Consider the following 10838-nt stretch of genomic DNA (forward strand, 5'->3'; position numbering starts at 1 on the left):
CCATCCCTTCCTTTCCCAGAGCCTTTCGTCGGAGCGCGTCCGAGACGTAGTCAACCGAAACCATGAGCGTCCCACCCCGCCTCGTCCTCGGCCGCCCGGCAGCCCTCCCGCCCGACCGCGCCTCGCCTCACGCTCTACGGGGGAGGCGGGACCAATCAGCGAGCGACGTCTCCCTTCCGATTCGAGGCCCCCGACTCGCGGCTCACACCCCGAGCACCACGCGCGCTCATTGGCTGCGGGCGCCGCCGGTCCGGCCGGGAGGGCGGGGCGGCCGAAGGGAAAGGAGGTGGGGAGGTAGTGGCCCGCGACTCTTCGAGCCCCGCTCGCGCCCCGGCCCTTCCCGGGCGCTTGGCCTCCTTCTTCCCTCCTCCTCTCGCCCTGTCTTCCGTGCGCGCCGAGCGCTGCGCTCGGCCGGCGTGCCTCGCGCCCTAACGGGCGGCCGGGGGCGCCAATCAGCGGGCGGCAGGGTGCCAGCCCCGGGGCTGCGCCGGCGAATCGGCGGGGCTCGCGGCCCGGGGTGGGAGGCGGGTCTACCGCGCGGCCGCGGCGGCGGCGGAGCAGCTCCCAGCCAGCAGCCAGCGAGCGCCGATAGAGCTGCCCGGAGGTGGGTGCGCCGCGCCGCTGCGGCCGGCGGCGGAGGGCGCAGGGCGGAAGCGGAGGTGGGCCGGCGGGCGCGGCGGGGGAGGGCTCGGCCGTCCGGGCGGCCCGGGCCGGGGGGGGGGGAGGTGGAGGATGCGGGCGGGCGCGCGCCTGAGGGGAGGAGGGGAGGAGAGGCGGTGGCGGCGGCGGCGGGACGCGCGTCCCCACCCCCTCCCTCCCGCGGGCGGTGGCCGAGCCCGCGCCCCCTCCCCGCGCGCGGGCCGCGGGCCGGGCAGTGGCTGGGGGGCGGGGCGGGCCGGTCGGCCGCGAGAGTGTTTTCAGTTCCGCCTCCAATCGCCCCTTCCCCTCTCCCCTCTCAGCCCCTCATCCCATTCGGAAGAGGAAGGAACAAAAGGTCCCGGACCCCCAGCTCTGACGGGGCGGGACCCGGAGCCTCGGTGCAGGTAAACCGGCGGCGCCTGGCGGGCCCTCGGGGCTAGGGGTGTGTTTGCTTCGGGCTCGGGTCGGCTAGGGTCGCCGCGTCACATCGCCACGGGGGCCAGGGGGCCGGGGTGTGGCGGGGTCGGGGCGCGGGGGCGTGGGGCCAGGCGGGCCGAAGGGGAAGGGGTCGGCACCCGAGCTACCCGGCCGGGAGCGGGGGCCGGCCGGGGCCCGTCCCCTCCGCCGCGAACACGCTTAGTAGTTTGTTCTGATTTTCAAAGCCGGAGGGACCGAGCTCTTGTTTCGGGAGTTGTTGGCAAGCCGTGTTAGGAGCGTGCGATACTTTGCTTCCACTTTTTTTTTTTTTTGTCCTGTAACCTTTGTTAACCATTCTGGTCCCAGGGTCTGAATTGCTTGTGTGTACTCTTACACAAGCACGCACACGGCTGATAACTCTGTCGAGATCCTTCTGCGCTCACTTGTGAAAGTTGCTCTGTGAGTGGAGCCTATTAGTTTTGATCACACGCCTTTAGAAAGCACGCTAATTGATTTCACGTATTTCAAACTTGGTTTACAAATTTGCAACTTTAATTGTTTTGCTCTCTCTTGGGGGATATCGTCCTTGGGGTTGGGTACTTTGGCCTTTTACTTACTTAACCTTTCTGTGGTTATGGTTTCCTTTTGATCCGAAACAAAAGAAAAACAATACCTAGGTTGGTTTTGTTGTTTCTTCCTCTTGACCCCTTAAAAGCTAAATACTACTGGTTTGTTGTCAATTAAACCTTTATTTAAAAAAGCATCTCCCGGTAAAACGAGTTTGGACGCAGCATTTTCCATCAGAATCGTGTCTTGTTTGTTACAGTTTGGAGTGTCCTAAATTTTGTTTTAGACTTCTAAAGTGACACACGAAGAGTAACTGTTAATGAATAAATAAATGGTCACGCAAACCTACTTGGAGTAATTCCATCTTTCAGAAGAGCTCCCAGAAATTTGAATTAATTTATAGAATTCTTGATAATTCTGTTATCTTAGTTTCTTTTCATTTGCTCTCTTCTGATTTTATATGAATTGAACCGTACTGTACTTCTGATGTAAGGATGTTTTTTTCTTGAGCCGAATAAGATAATAAATTTGCTGTTACTCTGAAAATACATTTGCTGCTATTCTAGTTTTGACCCCCTTTAAAAAGTTTTCCTTAGATAGAAGTGTAAGTTAAATAGTTAAATGAAGTTTGAGGAGTTTAATGTAAATAAAGAGATAAGTGAAGTAAATGTAACAGATGGGAGAAATAATGTAAAATGGATTTCATAAATGTATCCTAGTTTGAGGATTTTTTTCATTTGCCTTAAACAACATACAGGATATTGGTGGAGTTTTTCTCAATCAGAAGGTCATTTAGCAAACATTTATATTAAATTCAGAAAGTAACACTGATTTTTTTTTTTAATTCCCTGATTTTTGCCATAAAATTAGTTGTGGTAGTAGATAAGGATATTTTGAGTCCAAATGCCCACTTAGTACTCTTAATGTTAAAACTGAGTTTAAAGTAGTCCATTGGCAAATTTTTATTAATGTGATTGGAAACATCCATTTTTGGGCTTGCTCAGGAAGAAATGGCTCTTAGTCGCTTTTGTATTTTGTAGCTATGCCTTCTAAAGTGATTTCACATTGTAGGTGTTCAGCAAAAGTTTGGTTTTTCATGGTTGTAACTTACCTGTGCCTAGTAAGTATGTGATCACATCTCTACACAGTCTGTAAGGTTCATGTAGTAATAGTCTTATAAGAAGCCATGCAGGGTAATTTCCTGTTGTTTGTGGCTTGTCAGGCCTGGTATGTGTTTTAACTAAGTAGGAATTTGGGGATGGTTTTGTATATTTCAACAGTCATTCTCTTTAATAGGAACAAAGGTGGTTTCTACTTCAGGATGGCAGAAGGTCCCCTTTTCATTTTCATATTGTAAATATTAGAATCCTATTGCTATAATCTTTTTACTTCATGTTGAGGGGAGATGTGTGAGTGAAAAACAGTCGAGCTGCATCACCTGCTGATCAAAGACCCATTAAATTTTTACATTGAGCAAATATTTTCAGTTTTGGCTTTTATAAATGTCTGAAAGCTCTCTTTATTCTTGTTTAGTTTTCATTCTGTTGGCTTTGTGCTTTAGGACTCCAAAGCCCTTGTTTTGTAGCAGCTTTTTATACAGGTGTTTTTGTAATGCATATAAAAGCTGTATTTAGTGCAGTCTGGCAGGTGGGGGCTTATTCATGTTCTTGGGACAAGAGTCATTTTTAGAGGATGGAGAGGGGCATGTCTTTAAGATACCTTGTCTTCTGATGGGAGGAGAGGAACCGTTCTAAGCTTTTAGTTTTTATAAGATGAAAGCTGTTTTCCACCAAGTATTGCAAGGGTATGTCAGAAATGAGAAATCCAAAGATTTCAAAAGCAATCAGGAGATTTATTCAACAGAATAACTTGTATTTATTGAGCAAGTAGCATTTATTCATTTATTCAACAAATAGCCTTTGCTGTGTCAGGCCCTGGACTCAGTAATAAAGGATCTAACAAGGAACAAGTATACCCCTGTTCCTTAATGGAATTAGAAAAGTGGAAACAACTCCTATCTTCTGCCTGCCCTCCAGTCTTTAGAGTAAGAAAATCATGTTATTGTACAAATTGAGGGAGCTTGTGATGCATTACTGAGCCAGTTCCTAAAGTATGCTTGCATTGCTTTCTGTCGAATATAGAGGATATCACCAGGGAAGATGTCAAGTGTTAACTCATAGTGTAACTGGGAACAGTCTGTATTTGGGGGCGGGAGGGGGGAGACTTGTCACCATTTTTTCACAATCTACACAAACTGAGGATATGGCCAGTGTTTTCAGAAACATACTTGTTGCTGGACAGATGAACACGTGTAGAGCTAAGCTTAATTAGGCCTTAGTTTGATTATACGTTGCCCTTTAGTTCTAGAAACTGGCTGAAGAAAGAAAGCAGATCTGCATCGGACAGGTTCCAGTGAAAGAATTGGAAGTAAAGTGCAAAGAAACTGAGCTGCATCAAGAATAAGGATTGGGCTAGTCCCATGTAGTGGAATGGCCATGGGTTGTGGAGTCAGGCCTAGGCTAATGGCTGGTTTCTCAGTTACTATGTTGGGCAAATTACTTAACTCATGAGCCTTGGTTTTCTGACTGAAAACAGGTAATGACACCTGCCTCTTCCCGTTATTACAAGGATTAAATGATTGTGATTGAAATACTTAGAACTTGCCTCAGACATAGGGTCCTCCCAGATGATCTCTTGCTCTCTTCTCCTTGTGGCTTTTAGTTGTTTTCTTTCTAATCCAGATGATTTGCCTACACTCTTATTCTTGACCTATTATAAAATGCTTTTGAGAACCAGACACTAAGCAAAAAAGGCCTGAAATAGCTGTAAACTGTCCTAAGTCCACACCTAAAGTTCTAGTCACAGGAGAGCCATCGAGACCCTTCATCAGAACCTGTTGGCATATATTTCAGATGTTTCTAACAAAGTTATCTAGCTTCTAAGCCCACAGATTAGAAAGAAGTAGATTGTGGGTAATGCGGGAGGTTTAGGGGAGTGTAGTGGGGGGTGGGGTAGGAGGATGGAGAACTGTTAGCCTACTGTGTTGTAAGAAAAAACAGATAACAGCCTGGTGAGGATAATAGAGTTAATCTACAAGACACAAAACAAACATTCAGAGCCTAACTAGCGTGTCTTGGACCATTCAGTACAGGACCAGACCTGAAAGTGTAGTAATGAATGTTCATCAATTAGCTTAAACCATGTTTGGGAAGATCTTTTAAGAATGCAGTAATCTACATAGTATACTTTAGATTGTTATTCAGGATGATTAACAAATGTTCCTAAAGGGGTAGAACATTGTGCTATATCAAATGACTTCTTTCTTTCTTTCTTTTTTTTTTTTTAAGATTTTATTTATTTGACACAGAGAGAGAGACTTCGAGAGAGGGAACACAAGCAGGGGGAGTGGGAGAGGGAGAAGCAGGCTTCCCGCTGAGCAGGGAGCCCGATGTGGGGCTCGATCCCAGGACCCTGGGATCATGACCTGAGCGAAGGCAGACACTTAACGACTGAGCCACCCAGGCGCCCCTCAAATGACTTATTTCATGGAAGATCCACAGTACCTACTATGACCAACATGATTGTCATTTGTTTTGCCATTTAGAGCAGCACCACAGTTCCAGTCTGAGAAGCCTTTCATTTTAGGCCAGTAGTAAAGAAAGGTGATCTAAGTGATGTAGCACCCCATGCCACCCCTTTTCTTCAGAGTAAGTTGTCAGTCTGTAGGGGTGTCATGTAAAATGTTTCACTCTAGCTTTAAGACCGTGTGCTAGAGATTTTGAGAACCCAACAAGTGTGGACAGTTGGCTAGTCTGTCTGTGAGGGCTTCTTGCAGCTTATGTGTGTGAGTTTGACCCAGTATTAGCCTTAATAATTTTTTGGGGGTTATTCTCCCTCCTACCTCTGAGTTAACTTTCTAAATCATATACTCTATTAAATGCTAATTGTTGACCTTGTAATACATAGCCTTAGCTATTTTTTAAAGGTTTTTTTTTTTTCCCCAGTAGTACAACAGTAATTCAGTCTTACTCATTTAAAAATGCAGTTTGAGGCTTATTGCTTGTCTCTGATCAATTTTGATCATTACTGCAGATTGTTATAATTGTAATATATTCAATTAGGACATATTTCAGTGCTGATTCTAGATAGACAGATCGAGGATAGCTCTCAGCTTCAATTTCAGTAATTTCATGTGGGGAGAATATAATTTTGCCAAGCTAGTTGAATTTAGACACTGCCTCCGATTTGGCCAGATAGCCAGAAACATTAGAGTAATTCTGTGATTTACATACTTGCCTTACATTCTAGAGTGGATGGGTTCCTCTTAATGCATCGGAGCCATAGCGGTGGAACCGGTGCCTGGTAATTTAGATCTGTCTTTAGTTTGTGCTTGTAAGAGAACAGAAATCCTAAAATCAGTGATTTTAATACCATTAAAATTTGTGAGTTTACTATAAAATGGTCACTGATTTTCCTGGGTAGTTCTGTACTTTTTCAAAATCGGAAATTACTTTGGCCTCAAGATGAAAACAATGGAAAGTGAGTGTAGACCCTGGTTGCTATCTGTTCAGTCCACGGGTCCAGTTTGCATCTGAAAGCCTGCATTTCCTTAAATCTGGTGTCCTACTCCTAACTTGGTGGGGGGAGGGCATAGTTTCAGGCTTAATGTATTCAGTTAGTAAGGAAGAATAATCATGGGGGAGCCACTGGAAGTCCATCAAGTTCATTACCTTGAGTCTTTGAATTCAAAAAAGACTGGATCTCAGGAAGTAACATGGGAAATCTGTGATCCTGTAATTTGCCCGTGTTTAAGGTAAAGTACATTTTCATATGTTGCTTCAGCTCTTCCAACAATTCTGTAAAGAGATAATCGTTAAGCTTTTGTAAATATGAAGGAAAGGTTCTATCTTAATCCCATCCTTCATTACAAAATGTGGGGCAGTGAATTTGATTTGCAAAGTTCACAGAATAAACTCCTGATAAATGCTACAATGGGAGCTGGACCCATGAGCTTTCTCCCTTGATTTGAATGAACTATGGAAACTTTTTTGTTGACTAGAGCTGTTCTATCTGTGGCAGTGAATGCAAATTTTCCATGTTTAGACCAACCTTTTACTTCCTAGACAGGTGGTTAGGGTGTAGTTCATGTAAACTGGCCAATTAAACTTTTATTTATAAAATGTTTTAAGTATCAGGAGGGTCCACCTTTGGCCTGTGATTTGTACGTTGGTCATTTCTGCTCTAAGCCCGCAGTTTTCAGACTGAAAGCGCACAAACACCTATGCACACAACAACAACCAGAAGGCTTTGCAAAAAATAAAAATAAAAATGAAACATTCTGCAGAATCTCAAAATGTAAGGGGAATGGGCAGTTGCTGAAGCCCTGCCTGCTTGGTTTTCCTCTTCCCCAGGAAGCCTTTGGAGCTCCACTGAAGAATAATAGATCGTGGAGAAAAACTTTGGCTGTAGACCCAAACTAACAGGGTGGACACTAGCCACATGTGGCTATTTAGCACTGGAACTGTGACTACAGTAACTGAGGAAATAAATGTTAAATTTAATTTAATAGAAAGTTCTGTGGAACAACCCTATTCTAGACTTGGCTTTGATTACACTTTCACAGCCTGAGGACTGTACCCACTTGAAGTGGCTGCTTCAGCAGAAGGTCAAGACAGACTCTGGGAGTTTGAAGGGCAGTTGGAGTACTGAATATTCGTGCTGAGTTGAGTATGGGCCTGGGCCTGGGCCTGTGTGGTCCCCTAATAATTGGATGCCCCCCTCCTTTTTTTTTAAATAATCTGGAAATGATAAAACCAGCATGTAATTTTATGTTTACAAGCTGATTATAGACCTATAGACTCCATACAACTCATTCAAGGTGAAAGGAATAGAACTCCCAAGATCAGGTAGTCAGTCTCTTTACACAGCAATCCCTATTTTCCCTTCTCCCTCTCCCTCTAATGTGGACTTGCACTGAACTAATGACCTACTTTCAGGGTTAAATTCAAGCTCTCACATTAGGTTTTGAGAGTCCATAAAACTGAATACATGAATGTTTTCTATTTACTTTAGTTTAAAAGGCGCCCATCATTCTCCATCCCATGGGGCCACCTTAGGTTTCCAATGGCAGTGTCTTTCCTTACTAGCTTACAACTTTGGAAAAAAGCATAGTAACAGTGAGAATTGAGAAATCTGTTTTTCAGTTAGTTTTTATGTATTTTTTTTTTTTAATGCTTTCTATGATCCTCATTTCTTTGACGAAAACCATTGTAAAAATCCACGCCATTAGTAATTTGCTTTTTTCTCTACCTCTGTGGTATACGTTTGAACATGGATTGCCAAAAATCTAATAGTGATTTTACACTATTTCTAGAAGGACCTTAGGTGTTCTTTGAGATAGTACCATCACATTTCAAGTGTTTTATGTTGAAATATCTAACTTGATTTTCATCTGAAATAAAAATTCATATAGGTATTTGGGGAATATTTTGTCTTTGCAATTTGAAGATATTTGAAACCTGCATTTGTTTTCTATATTTAATCACTTCCTTTGTTCTAGACTTGAACCTTGTGAAATGTTTTTTTGCCACTCTTTCATATTCCGTTTCTTACCTCCCTTTCAGAAGTCACCAGTGAATTCTGAACAGCCAAGTTTAGCAGTCTTTTTCAGTTATACTGTTGTTTTCAGTGTTTGCCACTATTGACTATACTCTTCTCTACCTAGGTTTCTTAAAAATCTCACAGGCCTGCTGAAACAGACCCAGATTAGGCCCATTCCACCTGCTACAAATACTGAATGAAATGATGGACTTTATTTCTCTTATGTATATAGTTGATCTAGAGCGGGAGAGGGAGAGGAAAGAAGAGGGAGAGAAATGTTCCCAGGTACCAGCAATTTGGAAATCAGTCTGTGTTAAGGAAAAACTGGTTTTGGGGGAATTTACTAGATAAGAATCCAGCAGCTAGGGTTGGAGTTGTAATGCTAGGACTCAGGGAACTATATGCTGAGAGAGAGAGAGAGAGAGAGAGAGTGAGTGTGTGTGTGTGTGTGTGTGTGTGTATAGAAACTCTTCCAATAAAAAACATCTGTGGCCTCTGGGAAAAACAAGACTCAAACCTCTCTATAAAGGAACTAGTAGTTACCACTAGTCTTTATAGATGGACTTAAATATGAAGGTCAAGCATGGTAAATAAAAAGCAGATACCAGCTAGATGTAGAATGATGGGCTTTTAAAATAGGTAACACATTATTGTCATTCAAAATTCAAAAGGTACAAAAGGATTTATGGTGAAAAGTCTGTGTCAGCCTGTCCCTTGCCCCACCCAGTTGCCTTTCCAAAGGCTAGTAGCATTTCTAGGTTTTTGTGTAATGCTCCAGAAGCTCTGTGCATATATGAGCAACTTTGTGTATATATTACCTTTTAGTACAAATGGTCATATATTTCACATAACAGTGTATCTTGTAGATTATTTCACATCAGGACATAATTACCTTTTTACTTCAGTTTTACAGTATTCTTTGAATGGGTGCCTATAATGTATTTGACCAGTTGTCCATTGATGGACATTTAGGTTATTTCTAGTCTTGTGGTATTAAAAACAGTGTTGCAACAAGTAAACTTTGTTTATTCATCATTCTATACATGCATGAGGTAGATTTCTAGAAGTAGGTTAAAGGATATCTACATTTGTATGATTTATTTTAGGGAATGTACTTTATTCCTTTTTTTTTTCTTTTAAGTAGGTAGTACATGCACATGGTGCAAAATTCAAAAGGAACAAAATAGTAAATAGTGAAAACTAAGTCTCCCTTAGATCTACCTCCTGCTGGGGCACCTGGGTGGCTCAGTCCATTAAGCATCTTCCTTCTGCTCAGATCATGATCCCAGAGTCCTGGGATCTAGTCCCGCATCTGGCTCCCTGCTCCATGGGGAGTCTGCTTCTCCCTCTCCCTCTGCCCCACCTCCCGGCTCATGCTCTGTCTCTCAAATAAATAAATCTTAAAAAAAAAAAAATGATCTACCTCCTGCTACCCAGTTCCACTTTCCAGAAATGGAACCACTGTTAATGAGCTTCTTTCTGTGTATATCCTTCTAGAGCTACTCTGTCCAACATGTGGCCACTAGCCACATGTGGCCACTGAATACTTGAAATGTAGCTAGTCAGAACTGATATGGCCTGCAAGTGTAAAATACACAGGAGATTTATAACAGTACAAAAAAATAGAATGTATTTTAATTTTTAATGCTGATTGCACATTGAAATAATATTTTGGATATAGTGGGATAAATTAAATTATTTAAATGATTAATTAACATTTTTACTTTAGGTTTTTAATGTGGCTAGTAGAAAATTTACAATTGCGTGTGTGGATGGCATCCTGTTTCTGTTGGGCAGCACTGGCCTAAAGAAATTCCATGTGGATACAAACATGTAGGAATATACGAGAATTTCTCTTCTCAGGCAGGTCTTTTTTCTTTTGCATTGTAGTCTGTGGGAGCATAAATCTCTTGCTAAGATGATAGTTAAAAGAAACATATCAGGCAGTTCTTCACTGTCTCGTTTACTCTTATCCATTTACCATGATCATTGTGGGTCTCATCAATGAAAGTCATTGTGCACTTTGGAGAGAAGCCTGACATTATTCTTGGCTGTATGTTTTTGAACCTACTCTAATTTGCACTGGTTGCTTCTACACCTAGGACATGGCTGACATCCTGGCATTCCTCTTCATTGTCCTCTTACAGTGTTCTTCACTTTCTCCTTTATTAGATCTCTTATTCTTTTGGCTCTCTCTCCTTTTGATGAAACATACCCTTCAAGACTTTCCTTGGGAGAGAATGTGTTGAGTAAATATGTGGAGATGTTACATGCCTGAAAATACCTTTATTCTGCCCTGGTTGGGTAATAGAATTCTAGGTTGGAAGTAATTTTTTTCTCCAGAATTATGAAGGCATCGGTCTATTGACCTCACTTACAGTGTTACTCTTGAGAAAACCAAAGTTCTTTTGATTCTTCTTTAAATAACCTGCTCTTTCTCCCAGGAGCCTTTAGGCTTTTCCTTTGTCTTCAGCATTCTGAAGTTTCACCCCCACCAGCCTGGATGTGGGTATGTTTTCTTCTTTTGTCCTGAGGTCTTGATCCTTGATTGGCCCTTTAGATCTGGAAACTCCCATCTTTCAGTTCAGAGGTTATATCTAGATTTCTTTGACGAC

General features: G+C 42.9%; 1 protein-coding gene across 1 annotated transcript in view; it reads left to right on the top strand.

The window, feature by feature from the left end:
• Positions 1 to 922: 922 nt before the first annotated feature.
• Positions 923 to 10838, top strand: part of SMAD2 (SMAD family member 2) — a gene marked incomplete at its 3' end in the record, with an annotated part of 75599 nt that continues 65683 nt past the window's right edge. The window contains exon 1 of the mRNA XM_021686345.2: positions 923 to 1043. The remainder of the gene's footprint in view (positions 1044 to 10838) is intronic.

Source organism: Neomonachus schauinslandi, chromosome 14 (genome assembly GCF_002201575.2).
Source record: "Neomonachus schauinslandi chromosome 14, ASM220157v2, whole genome shotgun sequence".
NCBI classification, from domain to species: Eukaryota; Metazoa; Chordata; class Mammalia; order Carnivora; family Phocidae; genus Neomonachus; species Neomonachus schauinslandi.